The sequence below is a fragment of the Myotis myotis genome, unplaced genomic scaffold (assembly GCF_014108235.1).
Source record: "Myotis myotis isolate mMyoMyo1 unplaced genomic scaffold, mMyoMyo1.p scaffold_m19_p_4, whole genome shotgun sequence".
NCBI classification, from domain to species: Eukaryota; Metazoa; Chordata; class Mammalia; order Chiroptera; family Vespertilionidae; genus Myotis; species Myotis myotis.
This window is the reverse complement of record NW_023416346.1, coordinates 54,772,243-54,793,082: the sequence shown is the minus strand read 5'-3', so window position 1 is coordinate 54,793,082 and position 20,840 is coordinate 54,772,243. Positions and strand designations below refer to the sequence as shown.

The 20,840-nt window shown below is 37.7% G+C and overlaps 1 protein-coding gene and 1 pseudogene across 4 annotated transcripts in view; both read left to right on the top strand.

Moving 5' to 3' along the window:
- RNF128 (ring finger protein 128) overlaps nucleotides 1–20,840 on the top strand; it is a 101,817-nt gene that overhangs the window by 6,670 nt on the left and 74,307 nt on the right. The window lies entirely within an intron of this gene.
- On the top strand, nucleotides 19,428–20,333 carry LOC118653804 (annotated as a pseudogene).

Genomic DNA, 20,840 nt, shown 5'->3' with positions numbered 1-20,840 from the left:
GTACCAGCGAGAGCTTTATATGTATCATGCATGCATGAGTCAATGTTTGTTTTTAAATTGCTACTGCATGGCATATGTACCCACCGGTTGGACGGTCAGACGGATGTATGGTCAGTCACTTAGCCTTTTATATATATAGATTAACTCATTCATTTAACACCTCTTCTTCCTTGCATTTAAAACTAGGCCCTCAACATTTCCCCCTCCAATAAATAAGTTCCACACCAGTTGATTCTTAACATATGTTCTCTTCTTTTTTGCAACTGTTACTACTCTGCTTTCAGTTCCTATGTCTTCTCTTAGGAACAAATGCTTAATCTCCTAATTTAACTGGTCTCCCTGCCTTCAATGGTTACTTCCCTCCAGTTCTTCTTCTACATTGCCACTGGTACACACCTTTCATCACATATATGCCATTGTTCAAAATAGCATTACTTATAAATTTGGACTACATTTCCCAGAAGAATCTTAATGTAGTCCCAACCTACTTTTAAAGCTTTATATACCTCTTCTCTCATGTTGATCCCTGCATTTTTTCTCTTCTTTCCATTATCATTCCTTTGCCTGTACTTCTGCTTTTGCTTACATATTCTTTTCTTCCCAGCTCTGCTGGTCAAAACTTACTCATCCTTCAAAACCCAACACAAATGCCTCCTTATCTGTGAAGTATTTCTCAATTCCTTCTCTTCCTCTTCCCACCACAGCCCACATCAAAACCAAAATAATTTTTTTTCTTTTCTCCCTTAGTACTTCATCTCTTATAGTACATGTATATATCAATATCATATCCTACTAGATCATAATCATTTTAATATTTTATTAATTTTCATATTTCCTGCTGAAATATTTGTACTGTAAGTTCTCTGGTAATGTGGGTGGAGTTGCCTTAAATACCCATGAATTCCAGAGGTTCATAAGATTCATTAGAAAGGTATCTAATGGAAGGGGATTGAAGTTCAACTCATTAAGCATTTATCAAGTGTATATTATATGCTATGTACTGTGCTTCTTGCCTGAATACCCAAAATAATTAATGTAAAGTAGGAGAAATACGAATATACAAATATTTCAAGAATGCAAGTTTCCTAATTTTTATGATGATCACCATCATGGACCAGTTTATGGGTTTCAAATGGCAAAATGACTTGGGTAACAAAGAAATAGTGACAATGAATTTTTACATTGAACTTTTCCCATTTTATTTTGGATAGAAGCCCAATGCACGAAGATTCGTGCAAGAATGGGCCTTCCTTTCCCTGGTTGCCAGCACTGCCTTTGCTCTGGCCGGAGATGCTCTCTCTTGCCTGGAGCCGCTTTTCCACTTTCCCACGCTGCCCAGAGACCAGGAGTGGCTGGGGCAGTGTGGAACGCCTGCATTGTTGCCATGGCAACAATGCAAGGGTCCCACCCCACCCCCGGCCACATGGCGCCTGTGTATGCAAATTAACCCACCAGCTTTGTTGGGTTAATTTGCATACTCACTCCTGATTGGCTGGTGGGTGTCTTGAAGATATGGTCAATTTGCATCTTTCTCTTTTATTAGTGTAGATGTTTTAAAATTTTTATTTACACCAACATTCAATTTATGTCTCCAATTAAAATGCTTCCCTTGAACATGTTGATGAATAAGGAATTCTATTACATAAAAACCTTAAATAAATATATAGTTTGGTAAGCAAATGTTTTTCTAAGCATATAAATAAACTTTTATCACCCCCACCTCAGTCCCTGTAAAATATCTGTTATCTTGTATAGAATACTATATTTAATCTCTGTTCCCAGGCTTATGGAGGAAATAGAGGAGAGTACCAAAGACATTTTCTAAGTTATTTTCTATTATAAAATTAATTATGCTTCTTGCAGTAAACTTAGAAAATACAAAAACAAGTTTAAAAATAAAAATAAAAACTATGCATAATTCCACAGAGCTAATACCATTAATATTTCTTCCTGTCTCTTTTTCCATGTCTAGGTATATTTTTGTATCCTACTTTTATCTTAATGATTATTTATTTCATGAGTATTATTATAGTATTAAGAAAATAGGTATAATTTAAGATGCATACATATAACCATTTTAGCATTTAGGAGTTTTTTTGTTGTCATTTTCTTCTTTTTTTCTGCATACATATTATTTAAAGAATTATATACTATACTAGAAGCCTGGTACATGAATTTTGTGCACAGGGGGGTGGTCCCCTCAGCCCGGCCTGCACCCTCTCCAATCTGGGAACCCTCGGGGGATGTCCAACTGCCGGTTTAGGCCCATTCCCCAGGATCGGACCTAAACCCACAGTCGGACATCCCTCTCACAATCCAGGACTGCTGGCTCCTAATTGCTCACCTGCCTGCCTGCCTGGTTGCCCCTAACTGCCTCTGCATGCCAGCCTGATCACCCCTAACTGCCCCTGCTGCTGGCCAAGTTGCCTCCAACTGCCCCCTCCCTGCTGGCCTGGTTGCTCCTAACTGCCCCACTCACTGGCCTAGTCACCCTTTACTGCCCCCCCTTCCAGCCTGGTTGCCCCCAACTGCCCCCCTCGCCAGCCTGGTCACCTCTTACTGCCCCCCCCCCCTGCTGGCCTGGTTGCCCCAAACTGCACCTCCCCTGCTGGGTTGGTCACCCCTCACAGTCCCCCTGCTGGCCTGGTTGCCCTGCACAGCCTGCTTGTTCAGTCATTTGGTCACCCCTCACGGCCTCTCCCGCTATCCTGGTCACCCCACACAGCCTGCTTGTTCAGTCATTTGGTCATCCCTCATGGCCCCTTTGCTGGCCTGGTCACCCCACGCAGCCTGCTTGTTCAGTTGTTTCGTTGTCCCTCACTAACCCCCCTCCCGGCCTGGCCATAGGCAGCCATCTTATGAGGGTGTTATGGTTAATTTGCATATTACCTCTTTATTATATAGGATATACAGTTTTATATGCTGCTTGTGATTGTAAGCATTTCCCCATGTAATTAAAAATAGAAAGAGGGTTCTCTTACTAGTATAAGTTGAAGGTGGTAGTCTTTGACTAGAGGCAGTTTGAGCATCTTTTCCAAAAAGTAACAGGGAGCACAGAAATGTTGACAGGTAGTGGTGTGACTTAGAACATTTAAAACAAAAATATGCACCAGAGAGTTTTACATAAAAATATACTTACTAGCCATAAATTTGATGTGATCTAACCCACATGCAGTACCTATTGTGGCCTCAGTCTTTTGAAAGTTTTGATCACCATTTTACTTTAGTTCCTTTTCTCCCATGAAATTCCTACAGATTACAAATGAGATTTGCACCCAGTTTCTGTTTTGCTTGGTTAAGTAACACCTCATTGACTAAAATGGCTTTTCTTTTTCATGATGGTCACTGAACTGTAAACTATTGTTGGAGTTTTCCCTAAAGGGTATTTGATAAGGTACCACAGGTATTGCTTAGCCATGAATACTTTTTTGTATATGTAAATTTAATTGAAGCATAAATACATACCATAAAATTCAGAAATCATTAGTATATAGTTCAGTGAATTTTCACAAAGTGAGCACACCTATGTAACCAGCATCTTGATCAAGAAATAGAACAGTACCAGAATCTCAGAAGAGTACTGCACACACCAAGATGAAGAATTTTTGAAGCAGCCCAATTGTCAACTTTGCCTCCTGAGGGAATGATGTCTTACAGCATGTGGTAGGAGCCTAGTCACCTACAGAAACAGTCACCTTCACTGCATTGAAGCTAGTTAACTATCGCGATCCTCGGCTACATACTATAGGGAATTATTTCTAACCATAGAGTACATGCACTTCTGATGTGCTTACTAAGCAAGTTCAGAGTTGCCACATTTTGATGTTAACACCAACTTTGAAGCCCTTTGGGCAAAGCAGTGAATTAATTGTTATTAATTCATTTTCTGTTCTGTCTTTTTCTTTATTGGCTCTAAGTATGTCTTCCTATTATAGTGGTATATAGTTAATTACTGCTTGAATTTATCAGTAGGCTTATTACAATATTGATTTCTTTCAAAAAGAAAATTTGGTGATTCATTTCTAACTTGATGGAGGCTGTTATATTCACAACCTAGTTGTGATTTACTTGGTTTTAATGCTTGAATGCTCAAGTTAGATATAAATCAGTGATTTTCAAAACCCTATCTAACCCTATTTATTTTTATCTTTTTTGAAGGACAATGGTACTAGAACTCACTTGATATATGTGTACTGGTATATGTTTTTCTCAAGATATTAATCACTATCATTTCAGATAAAATGTTGAAGTAGCTTAGGTAAAAGCTGCCTAAAACTAAAAAGTCTTAACTTTTAAAAAGAAAATACACCAAAATATTACCCTTGATTATTCCGGGTTGGTGAAATTATGGGTGATTGTTTTTCTCTGATTATTATTTTTTTGTATTTTCTGAAAGTTCTATAATGAATAACCTTTGTACTTATAATTAGAAAAACCAGTTATTTAAAAAATACTCCTATAATGTTAATTAATCTTAAAGAAAGCATTAATAATGCAACTATAGTAACAATAGGAACAAAGCATATTTGATAGAAATGATTTACAGACTACTATGAAAATTTTTAAAAAATTGGTTTGGCCTTTTGAATATATCTAACACATATAATTGTTAGGGTGGCTCTTTCTTGTTAGCACTTGTTTCTTAATATGTAAAATGAACCTCAAACACTGAAGAACTGACTTTTTCTATTTTAATATGGACTATTTCTTTTCTCTTTACCCTTTGTATCACTATTTATATTTTTTTCTCCCCCCCTTACACACCTACCTGTATATACACACACACCTCACCTTTTTTGGTATTTATTTTTCTTTCACATAAGAAGCTTTCTTCTTCTCACTAGCTCTCTTCAATATCTACTATTTTCAATACTTTTAAGATTAGTGCAAAGTTTAACATCTTAAAATGAAGAAACAAATATATTGGCAGTTTTCACCTATGACATATTGGGTTCATCTGATGACAACAGTTTTTGTCATTCTATAAGACAGGATGAATTTTTAGAATAAGGGCAGAAAGGAATCATGGTGTTCTTATTTTACACTTTATTAATGATATGCAGAACATATAAGCTCAATCAAAATTGCACTGAAGACATTAAAATTGAGTTATTTGTTTTTTTAAATTTTATTGAATTTATAGGGGTGACATTGGTAAATAAAATTGTATATATTTCAAGTGTACTTATTTTTTAAATTAGCATTTCCCTTGAAATGATATTCTGCTATAAAGAACTCCACCAGTTGGTGGTTCGCACAAGAAATTATCTAATTCAAGGGTAGCTTCTGTACCCTACTTTTCCTCATGGGACACATTTCATGACTTACTTTTCTATCCCCTTCTCTTCTTTTAATAGCATTATTAACTCTACTTTATATAATATTATATACACAAATAAATACACACACACACACACACACACACACACACACACACACACACATATTCTTGGAGTCCCATCTTCCTTTTTAAAATATTTGAACTTCATTTTATGTAATCCATTTCTTTTTAAATGAAATTGAACATTATAACAAACTAGTGTTCTCAATACCTAAGGACCTTGAATGTGTCCATAACTCACTCTCACAATCTCCGCAAAAACTTATCAATCATGTGATCCTCCTGATTAAATATATATTTTTCTTATGTGCCAATATTTAAGATACATTTTAAATGCTTTTGTTTGTTTTAGGTATTTCAGTTATATTGTTTTTTTGACAAGTTTTGTTACAAATATCAGTTAAATAATAATTTCCATATGCTTTGCAGTTTTTAGCCCTCAAAGCATTTCACATGCACTAATCTGTGGACTCATTTAGGAACCGAAACACTGTTTAGCAACATTACTATAAGAAAATGTATTGTCTTTAATTCCAAACAACAACCCACTAGTGTACTTGTTGTGGTTATTGTTAATCATGATAGGCCCATGGCAAAAACTAAAAGCATTTCTCCTAAGAACAGGAACAAGACCTGAATGTCTGCTTTCATTGCTCTTATTCAACATAGTACTGGAAGTTCTAACCTTAGCAATCAGACAAGAAGAAGAAATAAAAGGTATCTAAATTGGAAGGGAGGAAGTAAAACTGTCATTATTCACAGATGGCATGATTGTACATAGAAAACCCTAAAGTCTCCATTAAAATAACTGCTAGATTTAATAAATGAATTTGGCAATGTAGCAGGAAACAAAATCAACACCCAAAAATTGATGGCTTTATTAAACACCAATAATGAATTATCAGAAAGGGAAACTAAACAAATAATCCCATTTACCATTGCAACAAAAAAATTAAGATACTTAGGAATAAACTTAACCAAGGATGCAAAAGACATGTATTCAGAAAACTACAGGACATTGAAAAAAGAGAATAAGATATAAACAAGTGGAAGAACTTACTGTGTTCATGGATTGGTAGAACCAATATCATTAAAATGTTCATAATACCCGAGGCAATCTACAGATTCAATGCAATCCATATTAAAATGCTCAAAATCACGAATCATCCAAGAGATTCAAATCAAAACAACAATTGGGTACCATCTCACACCTGTCAGAATGGCTACAATCAACAAATCAACAAATGATGAGTGCTGGTGAGGATGTGGAGAAAAGGGAACCCTAGTACACTGCTTATGGGAATACAAACTGGTTCAACCATTTTGGAAAACACTATGGAATTTCCTCAAAAAATTAAATATGGAGCTGCCATTTGACCCATTGATCCCACTTCTAGGAATATATCCTAAGAAACCCGAAGCACCAATCATAAAGAATGTATGCACCACTATGTTCATAGCAGCACAATTTACAATAGCTAAGATTTGGAATTGGAATCAGCCCAAGTGCCCATCAGTAGATGAATGGATAAAAGAGCTGTGGCACAGTTATATCATGGAATACTATGCAGCAGTAAAAAAGAAGAATCTCTTACTCTTAGAGACAGTATGGAGGGACCTGGAGAATATCATGCTAAGTGAAGTAAGTCAGTCAGAGAAAGACAAGTATCACATGATCTCACTCTATGTGGAATCTAAGTAACAGAATAAACTGATGAACAGAAGCATGGAACAGAGTGCGAAATCTCAAAGGGAAGGTGTGGGAGGGTGGGTAGGTGAGAGGTAATCAACCAAAGGCTTTGTATGCATAACCCATGGACACAGACAATGGGAGTGGGCTGGAGGGAGTCAATGTGGGAAAAAGGGGGACATATATAATACTTTCAACAATAAAGAATTATTTAAAAAATTATAGGCCTATAAAATATAGTTTATTACAGTTGACCCCTGAACAACATAGGTTTGAACCGCGCAGGCCCTCTTATACATGGATTTTTTCAATAAATATACAGTTAATCAAAACAAAAATAAGGTATCATCTCAAATCTGTCAGAATGGCTATCATCAACAAATCAACAAATGACAAGTGCTGGCCAGGATGTGGAGAAAAAGGAACCCTCTTGTACTACTGGTGGGAATTCAGACTGGTGTAGCCACTGTGGAAAACAGTATGGAGTTTCCTAAAAAAATTAAAAATGAAAGTTCCATTTGACCCAGTAATCCCACTGCTAGGAATATATCCCAAGAAAACAGAAACACCAACCAGAAAGGATCTATGCACCCTATGTTCATAGCAGCACAATTTACAATAGCTATGATTTGGAAACAGCCTTAGTGCCCATCAGCAGATGACTGGATAAGAAAACTGTGGTACATCTACACAATGGAATGTACACTGCAGTAAAAAAGAAGGAATTCTTACCATTTGCAACAGCATGGGTGGAACTGGAGAGCATTATGCTAAGCGAAATAAGCCAGTCAGAGAAAGATAAATATCACATGATCTCACTCATTTGTAGAATATAATAAACAACATAAACTGATGAATAAAAATAGAACCAGAGACATAGAAGCATCGAACATACTGTCCAACCTATGTGGGAAGGAGGGAGGTGAGGGGGTAAGAGATCAACCAAAGGACTTGTATGCATGCATATGAACATTACCAATGGACACAGACAGTAGGGGGGTAAGGGCATATGCTGGGGGATGGGAGTGGCCAGGGAGAGGTCAATGGGGGAAAAAGAAGACTCATGTAATACTTTAAACAATAAAAAATTTAAATTAAAAATAATGAATAAATAAATAAACAAACAAACAAACAGTTGACCCTCCATATCCCAGGGTTGCACCTCAACCATGATAGAAAACAATATTTTGGATTTGTAGTTGGGAATCTTTGGCTAGTGAGGGCCGACTATATATATGCATTGTTCTATGTCATGTCACATAAGGGACTTGAGCATATCCATTTTATATAAGGGATGTCCTAAAACCAACCCCCTGCTGATACCAAGGGACAAGTATAATTAAGTTTGGGGAGAGGCAAAATTTATATATGAATTTTCAATGCTATGGGGTCATCACTCTTAACCCTCCTCCCCCATTGTTTAAGAGTCAACTGTAGGAGACATAAAATGGTGGCTGAATAGTCAGACGTGGCCCGAGCATTATCCCAGAGCAGATAGAAGGAGCATCTAAATTGAATAACATCCACCCGGAATTGGTGAAGTAGACACAGCTGGTGAGACAGTACACAGCCAGGAAGGACAGAGGACGCCTGAAGAACAGTAGTATCCGGGATCTGGACTAGAGAGAGTTGGGAGACCTCCAAACCCAGAGGGTCAGAAGGAAGCTGCATAGCACCAAGTCCAAGTCCCCTGAGGACAGGAGTAACAACTGACTGTGGAAAGGAAGTCCACAGGGCTGCTGGCAGTAGGGGATTCTAGGTATAAGTCCACAGCCACGAGAGGCTGAGCCCAGAGGGGTGGCCTGAAGAACTGCCCAAGCCACATGGTGCCGGGGGTGGGGGAGGGGGGGAGGTGAAACTCACAGTGGCACAGGTGTTTCCCCTCTTTTTGGTCTTTGCTTTTATTCACTAAACCCAGTTCATTGGACCTTTCAAATACAAATAATCACCTGCTGCTGAGGTGTAGGTGGAGGTGAGGACTTGTTGAGTCTGAGGAGAGACTATAGAGAAGAGCAGGTCAGGGAGAGGTGACCAAGAGTCCAGCACTGGGACATTCCTGACACTCCGGACCTAAGCAGCCATTTTCTCTTGCAGAGTTAGCCCCTCCCAGCAGCCTCCAGACAACCATTATAGCCACACCCAATCTACACCCTGAGTGGAACAAAGGTCACAAAAATATGAATAGCTCCTAAGAGCCTTCAGGGACTGGGTTGAAGAGAGGCCTTTCAGTCCCAGAAAGCAATACAGCAACCTCCCTAACTGTAGCCCTGTCAAAAACAGCTGCTTGAGAGATTAAGATTGACAGTGGGCAGACAGGCTAAGTGGGCAGATTGGTCCTGCCTGCTGGCAGTCAAGGAGGTGGCGATAGGCACAGAGGAGCCATGGATCACTTGGAACTTCAACATGGTGCTAACTACCTAACAGGAAACTGAGAAGTGGCAGACAATACAGAAGAGTGGAAATTTAAACCAGCTCCCATAGGGCATTAAAACTCAGCTGAAAGGAATGACACTTCACGTTTTTATTTTATTTATCTTTTATTTAATTTTTTCCCTCTTTCTTTTCTTTTTTTTGTTTGTTTCTTTGTTTTTTATTTTTTTCCATTATTTTTTCTTCATTCTATTTTTTAATGTTATTTTATTTTATCTTATTTTTTCCCTCTCTTCCTTTTCTTCTTATCCACTCATCCTCTTTCTACCTCTACTATACTGAACTGAGGTCCTCCCTCATATTCATTCAATTCCTTAACCTTACTTTCTGTATATAAGATTCTGTACCCACCCTCTTTTCTGTGTGTTTGTTGTTTTCACTTTTTGGTTTATATGTTTGTTCTATGGTGTGTTCTTGCCATATATATACTTTTTTTCTTTATCTTCCTATTTCTTCTTTTTCTTTTCTTTCTTTCCATTTTTTCTTCCCTCGATATCATTTTTGCTCTCTTTTCTCTCCCCTAATTCTCTTTTCTCTGGTAGTCACTTCTGCTGGGGTTATCGGTGTCATGAGTACATTCATGTTTTGTTCCCTTTGTGTCATGTCTTGTTGAGTTATATTTTGTGCTGTTTGGTCAACATGGTAGAGAGCGAGCCACATAACCAGACAACTTGAGAGGAGACTCCATCCACAAATGGGATAATAACACTCAAGACCCAACTACACCAAGAGAACCCAAATATCTCAAGTAGGGGGCATCCGTAGATTAGCCAGCCCAGAAGACCTGAGAGATTGCACCACTGGATCCCACAAAACATCTAATATGTAAGACAAATTCAAAAATTCTGGGTGGCATAGCAGTTTGATATAATACGTAGAAGTAATCACAAAGGAACAGCAAAAATGGGGAGACATTCTAAAGAAAAGGAGGAATCACCAGAAAAGGAAATACTAGTAAATGAAATCGATGTGAGCAATTTTTCAGAGAAAGAATTCAGAGCAATGGTCATAAGGACACTGAAAAGGATGGAAGACAAAATCAACATGTGTAAAAATCAAGAGGAAATGAAAAGAATCAAGAGGAAACGAAGAATGACACTGCCACAATAAAGAACACAATGGAAAGTTTCAACAGTGGATTAGAAGAAGCTGAGGACCACATCAGTGAGTTAGAAAACAAGGTAGAAAAAACCACCCATGCCCTAACCGGTTTGGCTCAGTGGATAGAGCATCCGTCTGTAGACTGAAGGGTCCCGGGTTCAATTCTGGTGGGGAGCATGTACCTTGGTTGTGGGCACATCCCCAGTAAGGGGTGTGCAGGAGGCAGCTGATCTATGTTCTCTCGCCGATGTTTCTAATTCTCTATTCCCTCTCCCTTCCTCTCTGTAAAAAATCAATAAAATATATTTTTTTTAAAAAAACAAACAAAAAACAACAACACCCAAGCACAGCAGCAACTGGAAAGAAAACTTAAAAATCAGGAGGAGAGACTAAGGGAGTTTTGGGACAACACAAAATGAAACAATATCTACATAATTGGGGTGCCAGAAGGAGAGGAAGCAGAGCAAAGAATAGAAAACCTGTTTGAAGAAATAATGACAGAAAACTTCCCTGATGTTGGGAAGAAAATGTCACACAAGTCCAAGAAGCACATAAAGTCCCAAACAAGATGAACCCAAAAATGCTGACACCGAGACACATCATAATTAAATTGGCAAACATCATTGACAAAGTAAGAATCTTAAAGGCTGCCAGAGAGAGACAGAAAGTTACCTAGAAGGGATCTTCCATTAGAATATCGACTGATTTCTCAACTGAAACACATCAGGCCAGAAGGGAATGGAAGGAAATATACAAAGTGATGCAAAGCAAGGAACTGAATCCAAGAATACTATACTCAGCAAGGCTATCATTCAAAATTGAAGGTGAAATCAGGAGCCTCACAGACAAGAGTCAAAACTCTATATTATTCCCAATCATGCTTGTTTAGACAGTTTTCTCTACTTATTCAATTTCCTTGTAATGTTCATAAAAGCTCTATCTCACCTTTTCCATGTGTTTCACCTTAAGGACTCATTTTGTTTTCCTAACCTATGATGATCTAAAAATAATTGGCTTATTTTTAATAGCACTCATAATGTTCCTAAAACTTTTAGGAACATAACTTTGATTTGTGGCTTTATTAGCCATTAATAGATTTACAAATTGGTACATCTTTTCTCATTAGACAATTTCAACAGTCATTTAGATAAAGGCTAGAAAAATATGGTTATATATTTTAATTAATTATTTTATTTTCTACAAGTTTTATGTAAATATTTATTTTTATTTCTCTTGAATGTATATATAGGAATAGAATTTCTTGGCTAAATGGTAACTCTATCATTAACTTTTTTACAGCTTTTAATTTATTTTTAGTTTTGAAAGTTAGGAAATATGGTTATATTGAGTGAGGCTTTCGTTTATAGATCTACAAACAAGCTATATTTAACACAGCTCCAAAATACTTTGAGTTGTAGCATATTTCGAATTCTTGTTTTCCACCAACATCATTTCATTTTGGCAAGGAAACAGGATGTGTAAGAGAGACATAAACTGGCCAGTACAAAAGCACCAGTCACCTCCATTGCCTTAGCCATCACCCCCACCCACCAAACCACCCTTTTTGCTACTTCTATCGGACTGATGACTTTTATTTCAACTTGCAAACAAGACACAGAAATTTACTTACCTTGAATAATGTAATTAAAGGCTAACAGATTATCCTTTGATGGTAAGGAAAGCTACATGATTGCTCTATTTTTATTTCAATCTATTGTACCAAAGATGAATGTGTTCCATTTGAAATTGGGAGACAACATATTACAATGGAAGGACAGGTGTCATTGAGTCAGACTTCGTGGCTTGAACTGCAGCCCTACCAATTAATAAATATGTGATATTGGGCAGGTTGTTAACCTGGACTTCATTTATCTTGTTCACAAGAGGGAGGATAATAATGCCCAGCTTTTCTATAATGTTGTAAATAAAGTATTTAACACCTAACTGACATTTAGTAAATGTTTATTTTCTTGAGCCTTTTCCTAATAATTTTATTATTAAACATAATATTTCTCCTTTGGTAATTATAATTGTTCACTCCCACATTTTAAAATATGTAAATGTTTTATATGTAGAAGCAGAAAAAAAAAACTGTGACATCCAAACTGCTGTTTTTCTGGGCAGTTTCTGACATAAACAGAGAAAAATCACATAATTAAAAAACTGAAACAACTATTTTGTTCTCCTGTGTATTTTCATTTTAAACAGCAGCAAGAACTTAAAATCAAGAAGTTAAGTTCTAACAATAGAAATGGCTGTGGACCTTTTGATGGCACAGTAGATAAGTGAGGAGACTTAGGAATCAAATGGATTTTTACTTGAACTCCAACCTATCATGTAATAGCTTTGTGACCATAGCCAAATTAACCTCTTTGGCTAAGGTCACAAATCTATTACATGAACTCAGTTTTTTAATCTATAGAAAGGGGGATGACAGTACTTACTTCATAGGGTTATTGTGAGGGATAAATTAGATAATATATAAAGCACTTAGTATACAGCCTGATTCATTAAAGGATAGCATAACCACCTCCTCACCATCATCTAAAGCCTTGTCTTGTAGATTGGCAATACATGTCACAGCAGGGCTTCTCAGAGACTCTGATATGTTAAAGAAACACTATATAATTTTATTCAGTGCATTATTTTCTAAATTATTTATCTATATAACCCTTTTCTCTCAAAATACTTAACATCTGAAACATAATTTGGAAAACACTGATTGCCAACCTCTCTCTCTCTCTCTCTCTCTCTCTCTCTCTCTATTTTATTACAATGACCTCATATTTTAACTGTATCAAAGTTTCACCAATGTCAAGGAGTGACTAAACTAGTTATCTCACTATGATAAGAACAGAATGTTTTCAGTGTGATGACAAATTTTAGTTATACTGTAATTCTTTGTATTAATATGCTACCTTTTATATCAGCTTAATGTGACTTCATTTAGAAGTAGTCCATTGTATAAATGTACCACAGCTTTTTAATCCACTCATCCATTGATGGACACTTGGTCTGCTTTCAAATATTGGCTATTGTAAATAACACTGCAGTGGACATAGGGGTGCATATATTCTTTGGAATTAATGATTCGGGTTTCTTTGGATATATTCCCAGAAGTGGAATCAAAGGGAATTAAGCAAAAAACTAAACTCATAGACACAGACAACAGTATGATGATTACCAGAGAGAAAAGGGGCTAGGGAGAGATAGAAGAGCATATAACGGGGATAAATGGTGATAGAAGGAGACTTGACTTGGGGTGATGAACACACAATACAATATACAGATGACATATTGTAGAATTATAAACCTGATAACCAGTGTCATCCCAATAAATTCAATAAAAAAGAAAAAGTATAGTTCTACAGGATAGGTTTATTCTCCTTACTGACTTTCATAAAAAAACTTATTGTGAAATGATAAAACCACAAGTGAGACAGGTTTCTGTTTGTTTTTATAATTAGTATGTGGGCCTTAGTATAGAGGTTAGCTTTTATAATAAATCATAGAGGAGGAAATTTAATATTTTCAGTTGGTAGAATGTTCTTATTTATTAATTTTTATACTAAATGATACCAGAATTTCTTTAGAGGTTACCAAATTCTTTTTCTCTAATTCAGATACCTAATAGAATACTAATTTGTACCCTTAGGTTCTTGTGGCCAGGTCAAAATAAATACCCTCTCTCTAAACATAATGCTTTTGCTAATTTTAATAATGAATGCAGTTTCCAACATAATTCCCCTATAAAAAAGTATATCTGAAGAGAATGTATATAAAAAGAGGTTCACATTTCAACAAAAGTTTGACTGACTCTTTGTGACCAGCACTCTGCTGGATATTGTGGTAGAAGGAGAAGAGTGAGCAGGGAGTAAGTAGCTCAGAATAAACAATGATGTGGTCTTTTTCTTCCTTTCAGGGAGCTCATATTTTCAGGGTCTATTGCATTCCTCCAGAAAACATTAATAAATAGCAACAACAAATGTTGAATTTGGTTTCTAGAAATCTCACTACCCTCAAACAAAAACTATGACAATAAAAAACTTCAGCATAAAAAATGTAATGCAATTACAGGATACCCAATTAATTAAATAACATTTATACTACAGTTTTTTTTTCATGACTTTGAAATAGCTTATCTTATTACTTTGTTTTCCTCAGTATCAGCACAAATTTAATGTTTTATAGACACTCAAACTGTTCCAACTACCTTAAGACTTCTCTTTTATGACCACTAACCCTCTTCATAAGTGGCCAAAATACTAGTCTCCTATTGAACAAAAATAACTGGATTCTAAATTGAGTTTGGGACTAAAATGGCATCTGTTCTAACTGCTATGAGTGAGAAACAGATATAATCAAGCTCCATTTGGAGAGGGATTTTGCCACCATTAGTAGTTCTGCTCTGGCAGTATGGTAATTTCAATGGGATCAGCCCTATGGCAGTGTGCATTGCACTAAACCCGAGGTCTATAGAGTAGGATTAGTGTTCAACTTTTTATCTGTGTTTATGTGACATGTCCTTGCTGTAGGCAGACATGTCCTGTCAAGATATGCCATCTTTGAATGTAGAAAAGAGGTGCACCTTAGACTCTGTTCACCACAATTATCTTTAAGGATGAATTTGTTTTCAGATTGAATCAAGATTCAGATTATCACTAAACATAGCATACTTAAAATTGCATTCATCAAACATTTACTTGATATGTGTTATATTCCAGGAACTCTGCTAGATGTTGTAGATACAGTGATGAAAGTCCCAGCCCCTAACTTGAAGGAGTTAATAGATTAGTGACACTCAAGAAAACCAGATAACCTCAAGTGAAGTCTGCACTAGACAGTATAAAAACTGAGTGTCTAACCCAGATGGGCCAGTATCTTATAAAAGGAGGTTGAAATGGAGATTTTTAAGGGCCTTTAGCAAGGGAATAATGCGAACATTTTTCCTTTTATTATTTTTATTTATTTCTTTTTAATTGAATTTATTAGGGTGATATTGGTTAATAAAATTACTTAAGTTTCAGGTGTAGAACTCTATAATAGATGATCTGTATATTTATTATGTGTTCACCACAAGTCAAGTCTCTTTCAATCACAATTTATCCCCCCTTTAGTTACTTCCATATCCCCCACAGGTAATCACCATAATGTTGTCTGTCTATGAATTTGTTTATATGTTTGTTTTGTTTAATCCCTTCATTTTTTTACACAGCCCTGCAACCTCCCTCCCCTGACAGATGTCAGTCTATTCTCTATCTATGAGTGTTTGTTTTGTAAAGTTATGTGTATATTTTTATTTATTTCAGAGAGGAAGAAATGGGGAGAGGTAGAAACACCAGTGATGAGAGAGAACCATTGATCGGCTGCCTCCTGCATGCCCCACCCTGGGAATCGAGTCCACAACCTGGACATGTGCTCTGACCAGGAATCAAACTGTGACCTCCTGGTTCATAGGTCTATGCTCAATCACTGAGCCACGCCAGCTAGGCTATGAGTCTGGTTTGTTTTGTGTTTTTTTGTGTGCGTGTGTTTTTTAAATATATATTTTTATTGATTTTTTTACAGAGAGGAAGAGAGAGGGATAGAGAGTTAGAAACATCCATGAGAGAGAAACATCGATCAGCTGCCTCCTGCACACTCCCTACTGGGGATGTGACCACAACCAAGGTACATGCCCTTGACCGGAATCGAACCTGGGACCCTTGAGTCTGCAGGCTGACGCTCTATCCACTGAGCCAAACCGGTTAGGGCTATGAGTCTGTTTTTATTTTGTTATTTTATTTGTGTTTTTTTAAAATCTTTAAATTCTTTATTAGTTAAGGAATTACAAATGTGTCCTCATTCCCCCCCATTAACTCCCATCCTCCCCCCACCCCCCCAACTCATGCTCTCATCCCCCTCTTGTCCATGTTCATTGGTTTGGCTTATATGCATGCACACAAGTCCTTTGGTTGATCTCTTCCCCTTACTCCCACCCTCCCCCACTTTCCCTCTGGGGACTAACAGTATGTTACTTTATTTGTTACATATGAGTGAAATCATATGGTACTTGTCTTTCTCTGACTGCCTTATTTCATTTAGCATAACGCTTTCCCGGTAACTTTTTTTTCCTTTAAAAAAAAATGTATCTGGTAGCTGTGAGGGGATGAATTGTAGGGCTAAGACTGCTAGTTTGGAGAGCAATAAGCAGATTGTTATAGTGATTAAGGTGAGAGACAACTTTTTCACCCAGTACCTGAACTCCCCTCCCCTCTGAAAGCTGTCAATCTATTCTCTATCTGAGTCTGTTTCTATTTTGTTTGCTAGTTTATTTTGCTCATTATATTTCATATATGAGTGAAATCATATGGTATCTTTCTTTCTCTGACTAGTTTATTTCACTTAGCATAATACTCTCCAGGTCCATCCATGCTATTGCATATGTAGATTACTTCTATTCATATTTACAATATTAGAAATTAACACATGAAAGTAATGGACCTGTTTCTGATGTGGCTAATTTTCAGATTTCTCTATGTGAAGTACGAAGTACTTACTAATAAAAATAAAATAATTCTATTGACAGAGTTTTTCTATGCAGGGTAAAGGATTGATATTGATCTGGCCAGAGTGACTGGACCACTATATTGGAGCTCAAACTATAATCAAACTCCAGCCTAATATTTCTAAATATGTAGGCCATACCTTTCACATCAGGCCTTCCAGAGAAATAGCTGTGGTACAGGGACCTTAGGTGAATATGGACAGTGGCAAGCCAAAACTGAGCAAAAAGTGGTGGTAATGATTAGTTCCAGGTGTTCTGACATGTTGACACAAGCTGCTGTAAGGCTTGTTAAGGGGTTCCTGCAGCAACCTCCTGGGCACAGTGGGGGTGGAGGGAGCTGTGAATGGGTCAATTTGCTCCCTTCACAGCCCTTCACAAGGACAAGCTACTTTCTTTTTTTTTCTTTTTTTCCTCCTTTTATTTATGGGGGGAGGGGAGTTGGAGGGGACCAGGCCTGCAGAGGAGGGCAGTTGGGGGTGACCAGGCCTGCAGGGGAGCACTTAGGCTTTAATCAGGCTGGCAGGGGAGAGGTTAGGGGGTGATCAGGATGGCAGGCAGAAGCGGTTAGGGGCAATCAGGCAGGCAGGCAGGCAAGCAGTTGGGAACCAGCAGTCCCAGATTGTGAGAGGAATGTCTGACTGCCGGTTTAGGCCTGATCCCACAGGGGCTTAAACTGGCAGTTGGACATCCTTTGAGGGGTCCCAGATTGGAGAGGGTGCAGGCTGGGCTGAGGGACACCCCCCCCCCAGTGCATGAATTTAGTGTACCGGGCCTCTAGTATAAAAATAAAAAAATAGTTAATATATGTATTTTGTATGTATTATATACAAAATATAGTTAATGTAAACCAAAAAGGAAGAAAATATGCTTAGTGAACATTATCCTCATTTTTGTGCTGTAGTTAATACTTATAACTTATATTGAACTATTTCTTTCTTTCTTTCTTTCCTTTATTGATTAAGGTATTACAAATGTGTCCTTATCCCCCCATTTTCCTTCCATCCCCCCACTCAAGCACTCACCCCCCTGGTGTCTGTATCCATTGGTAATGCTTATATGCATGCATAAAAGTCCCTTGGTTGATCTCTCCCCCTTAGCCCCACCCTTTCCTGCCTTTCCTCTGAGGTTTGAGCATCTGATCGATGCTTCTCTGTCTCTAGATCTATTTTTGTTCATTGGTTTATGTTGTTTATTATAATCCACAAATAAGTGAGATCATGTGATATTTATCTTTCTCTGACTGACTTATTTCACTTAGCATAATGGAGGACAAGCTACTTTCTAATAAAAGAAGTGAGCTAAAGAGATGCCTGAAAACTGAGAAGAAGGTAGTGGAGAAGGAGGCCAAGCATAAAGAGCTCAGTCAGAAACAACTAAGCCAGGCCAATGCTACTGCCACCAACCACACCACTGACAATGATATGGGTACTGAGGAGAAGAGTCTGTACTCAAACAAATACTACAAGATCTGCAGGCAAGCAGTCCATCAACTAAAGGTCAGTGGGTAAGACCCATACCCATTCAAGTTCCATGTAGACATCTTACTCACTTCACTCAAGAATATAGTCACCTGCAGCCTGGGGACCACCTAAGTGACATCACCTTTATGTGACAGGTAGAATCCATGCCTAAGGAGCTTCTAGGGAAAAGCTCATCTTCTATGACCTTCAAGGAGAGGGGATCAAATTGCAAGTCATGGCCAATTCCAGAAATTATAAATCAAAAGAAGAATTTATTTGTATCAAAAAAAACCAAACTATTTCAGGAAAACATAATTGGAATTCAGGGGAATGCTGGGAAAACCAAGAAGGATGAGCTGAGCATCATTCCCTAAGAGATCACACTGCCATATCCTTGCTTGCATATATATCTCATCTTTACTTTCGCCTCAAAGACAAGGAAACATGATATCTTCAGACACTTATGCTTGATCCTGATGACTTTGTGAGGCAGAAATCTATCATCTGCTCTAAGGTCATCACATATAAAAGAAGTTTCTTGGAGGAATTGGAATTCTTAGAGATTGAAACTCCCATGATGAACAACATCCCAGGGGGAGCTGTGGCTATGCCTTTTATCACCTACCACAATGAACTGGACATGAATTTATATATGAGAATTGCTCCAGAACTCTACCATAATATGCTGGTGGTTGGTGGCATTGATCAGGTTTACAAATTGGATGCCAATTCCTGAATTAAGAAATTGTTTTGATTCACAATTCTGAGTTCACCACCTGTGAGTTCTATATGGCCTAGGCCAGTGGTCGGCAAACTCATTAGTCAACAGAGCCAAATATCAACAATATGATTGAAATTTCTTTTGGGAGCCAAATTTTTTAAACTTAAACTATATAGGTAGGTACATTGTTATTAACTTAATTAGGGTACTCCTAAGGCTTAGGAAGAGACACACTCAAGGGGCCAAAAAGCCGCATGTGGCAGACTATCATGATTCCATGGAAATCACAGAAAAGATTATTTCAGGGATAATAGTGAAGTGTATTACAGGCAGTTACAAACTCACTTACCATCCAGATGGCCCGAGGGCCAAGCCTCTCTCAGGGCCAAGCCTGAGAGATTGACACCCTTCTGGAGAATCAGCATGGTGGAAGAGCTTGAGAAAATTCAGGGGGTAAAGGTGACAGAAATCAACCTCTTTGAAACTGAAGAAACTCACTCACAAAATTCTTGATGATATCTATGTGGCAAAAGCTATTGAATGCCCTCCACCTGGTACCATAGTCAGGCTCCTTGATAAACTTGTTGGGGAGTTCCTGGAAGTGATGTACCAATCCTACATTGATCTGTAATCACTCAAAGATATGAGACCTTTTGCCAAATGACACTGCTCTAAAGAGGGTCTGCCTGAGCACTTTGAGATTTTTATCATGAAGAAGGAAATTCAGCAATGCCTACACCAAGCTGAATAACTCCATGAGGAAGTGGCAGCTTTTCAAAGAACAGACCAAGGCCAAGGCTGCTGCTGCTGCTGAGACCATGTCATAGATAAACACTTTTGCACCACCCTGGAATATGGTCTGCTGGGCATGGGCATAGACCAAGTCACCATGTTTCTCATAGACTAGTCTAATAACATCAAGGAAGTACTTCCATTTCCTTCCATGAAACCTGAATACAAGAAAGGAAATGTAGCAACTGCTGATACACTGGGAAGCACAACAGTTAACACTTCTGTCTAGAAAAGAATAACTGCAAGTCACATAACTCAGGCATCTTTGCATTTCTGGGAAAGATCAAGGACTGCAATAAAATTCTTGTACATTGCTATCCATTTGACTATTGTAGTTCATTCACCAAAAGAGAGAAAATGAGTTAATAATTCCTATTTTCTCTAAACAATTAAATGAAAAAAAGCTATGGGCCACAGGTAACATGCAGCCAAAGAACCCACAGAACTTGTTAAATTCCCCAGACATACTGAATCAGGAAATTGGGACCTGGGAGTTCAGTGTTTTAGCAAGTTTCCAGGGTTAGTCTCATGCATATTAAAGTTTGGAGATTATTGATCCTGCTCAATAGTTTTCAAATTATGATATGGGACCACAAATCCCTGAGGCTGTTTCAGGGGTCCATGAGGTCAAAACTATTTTCATAATAATATGTAGACATTATTTTCCCTGTTTCACTGTGTTGACATTTACATGGAGGGTATACAGGCAGTGATCAGCAAAAACTCCTAGCCCCTTAGCACAAATTAAGACAGAGGCA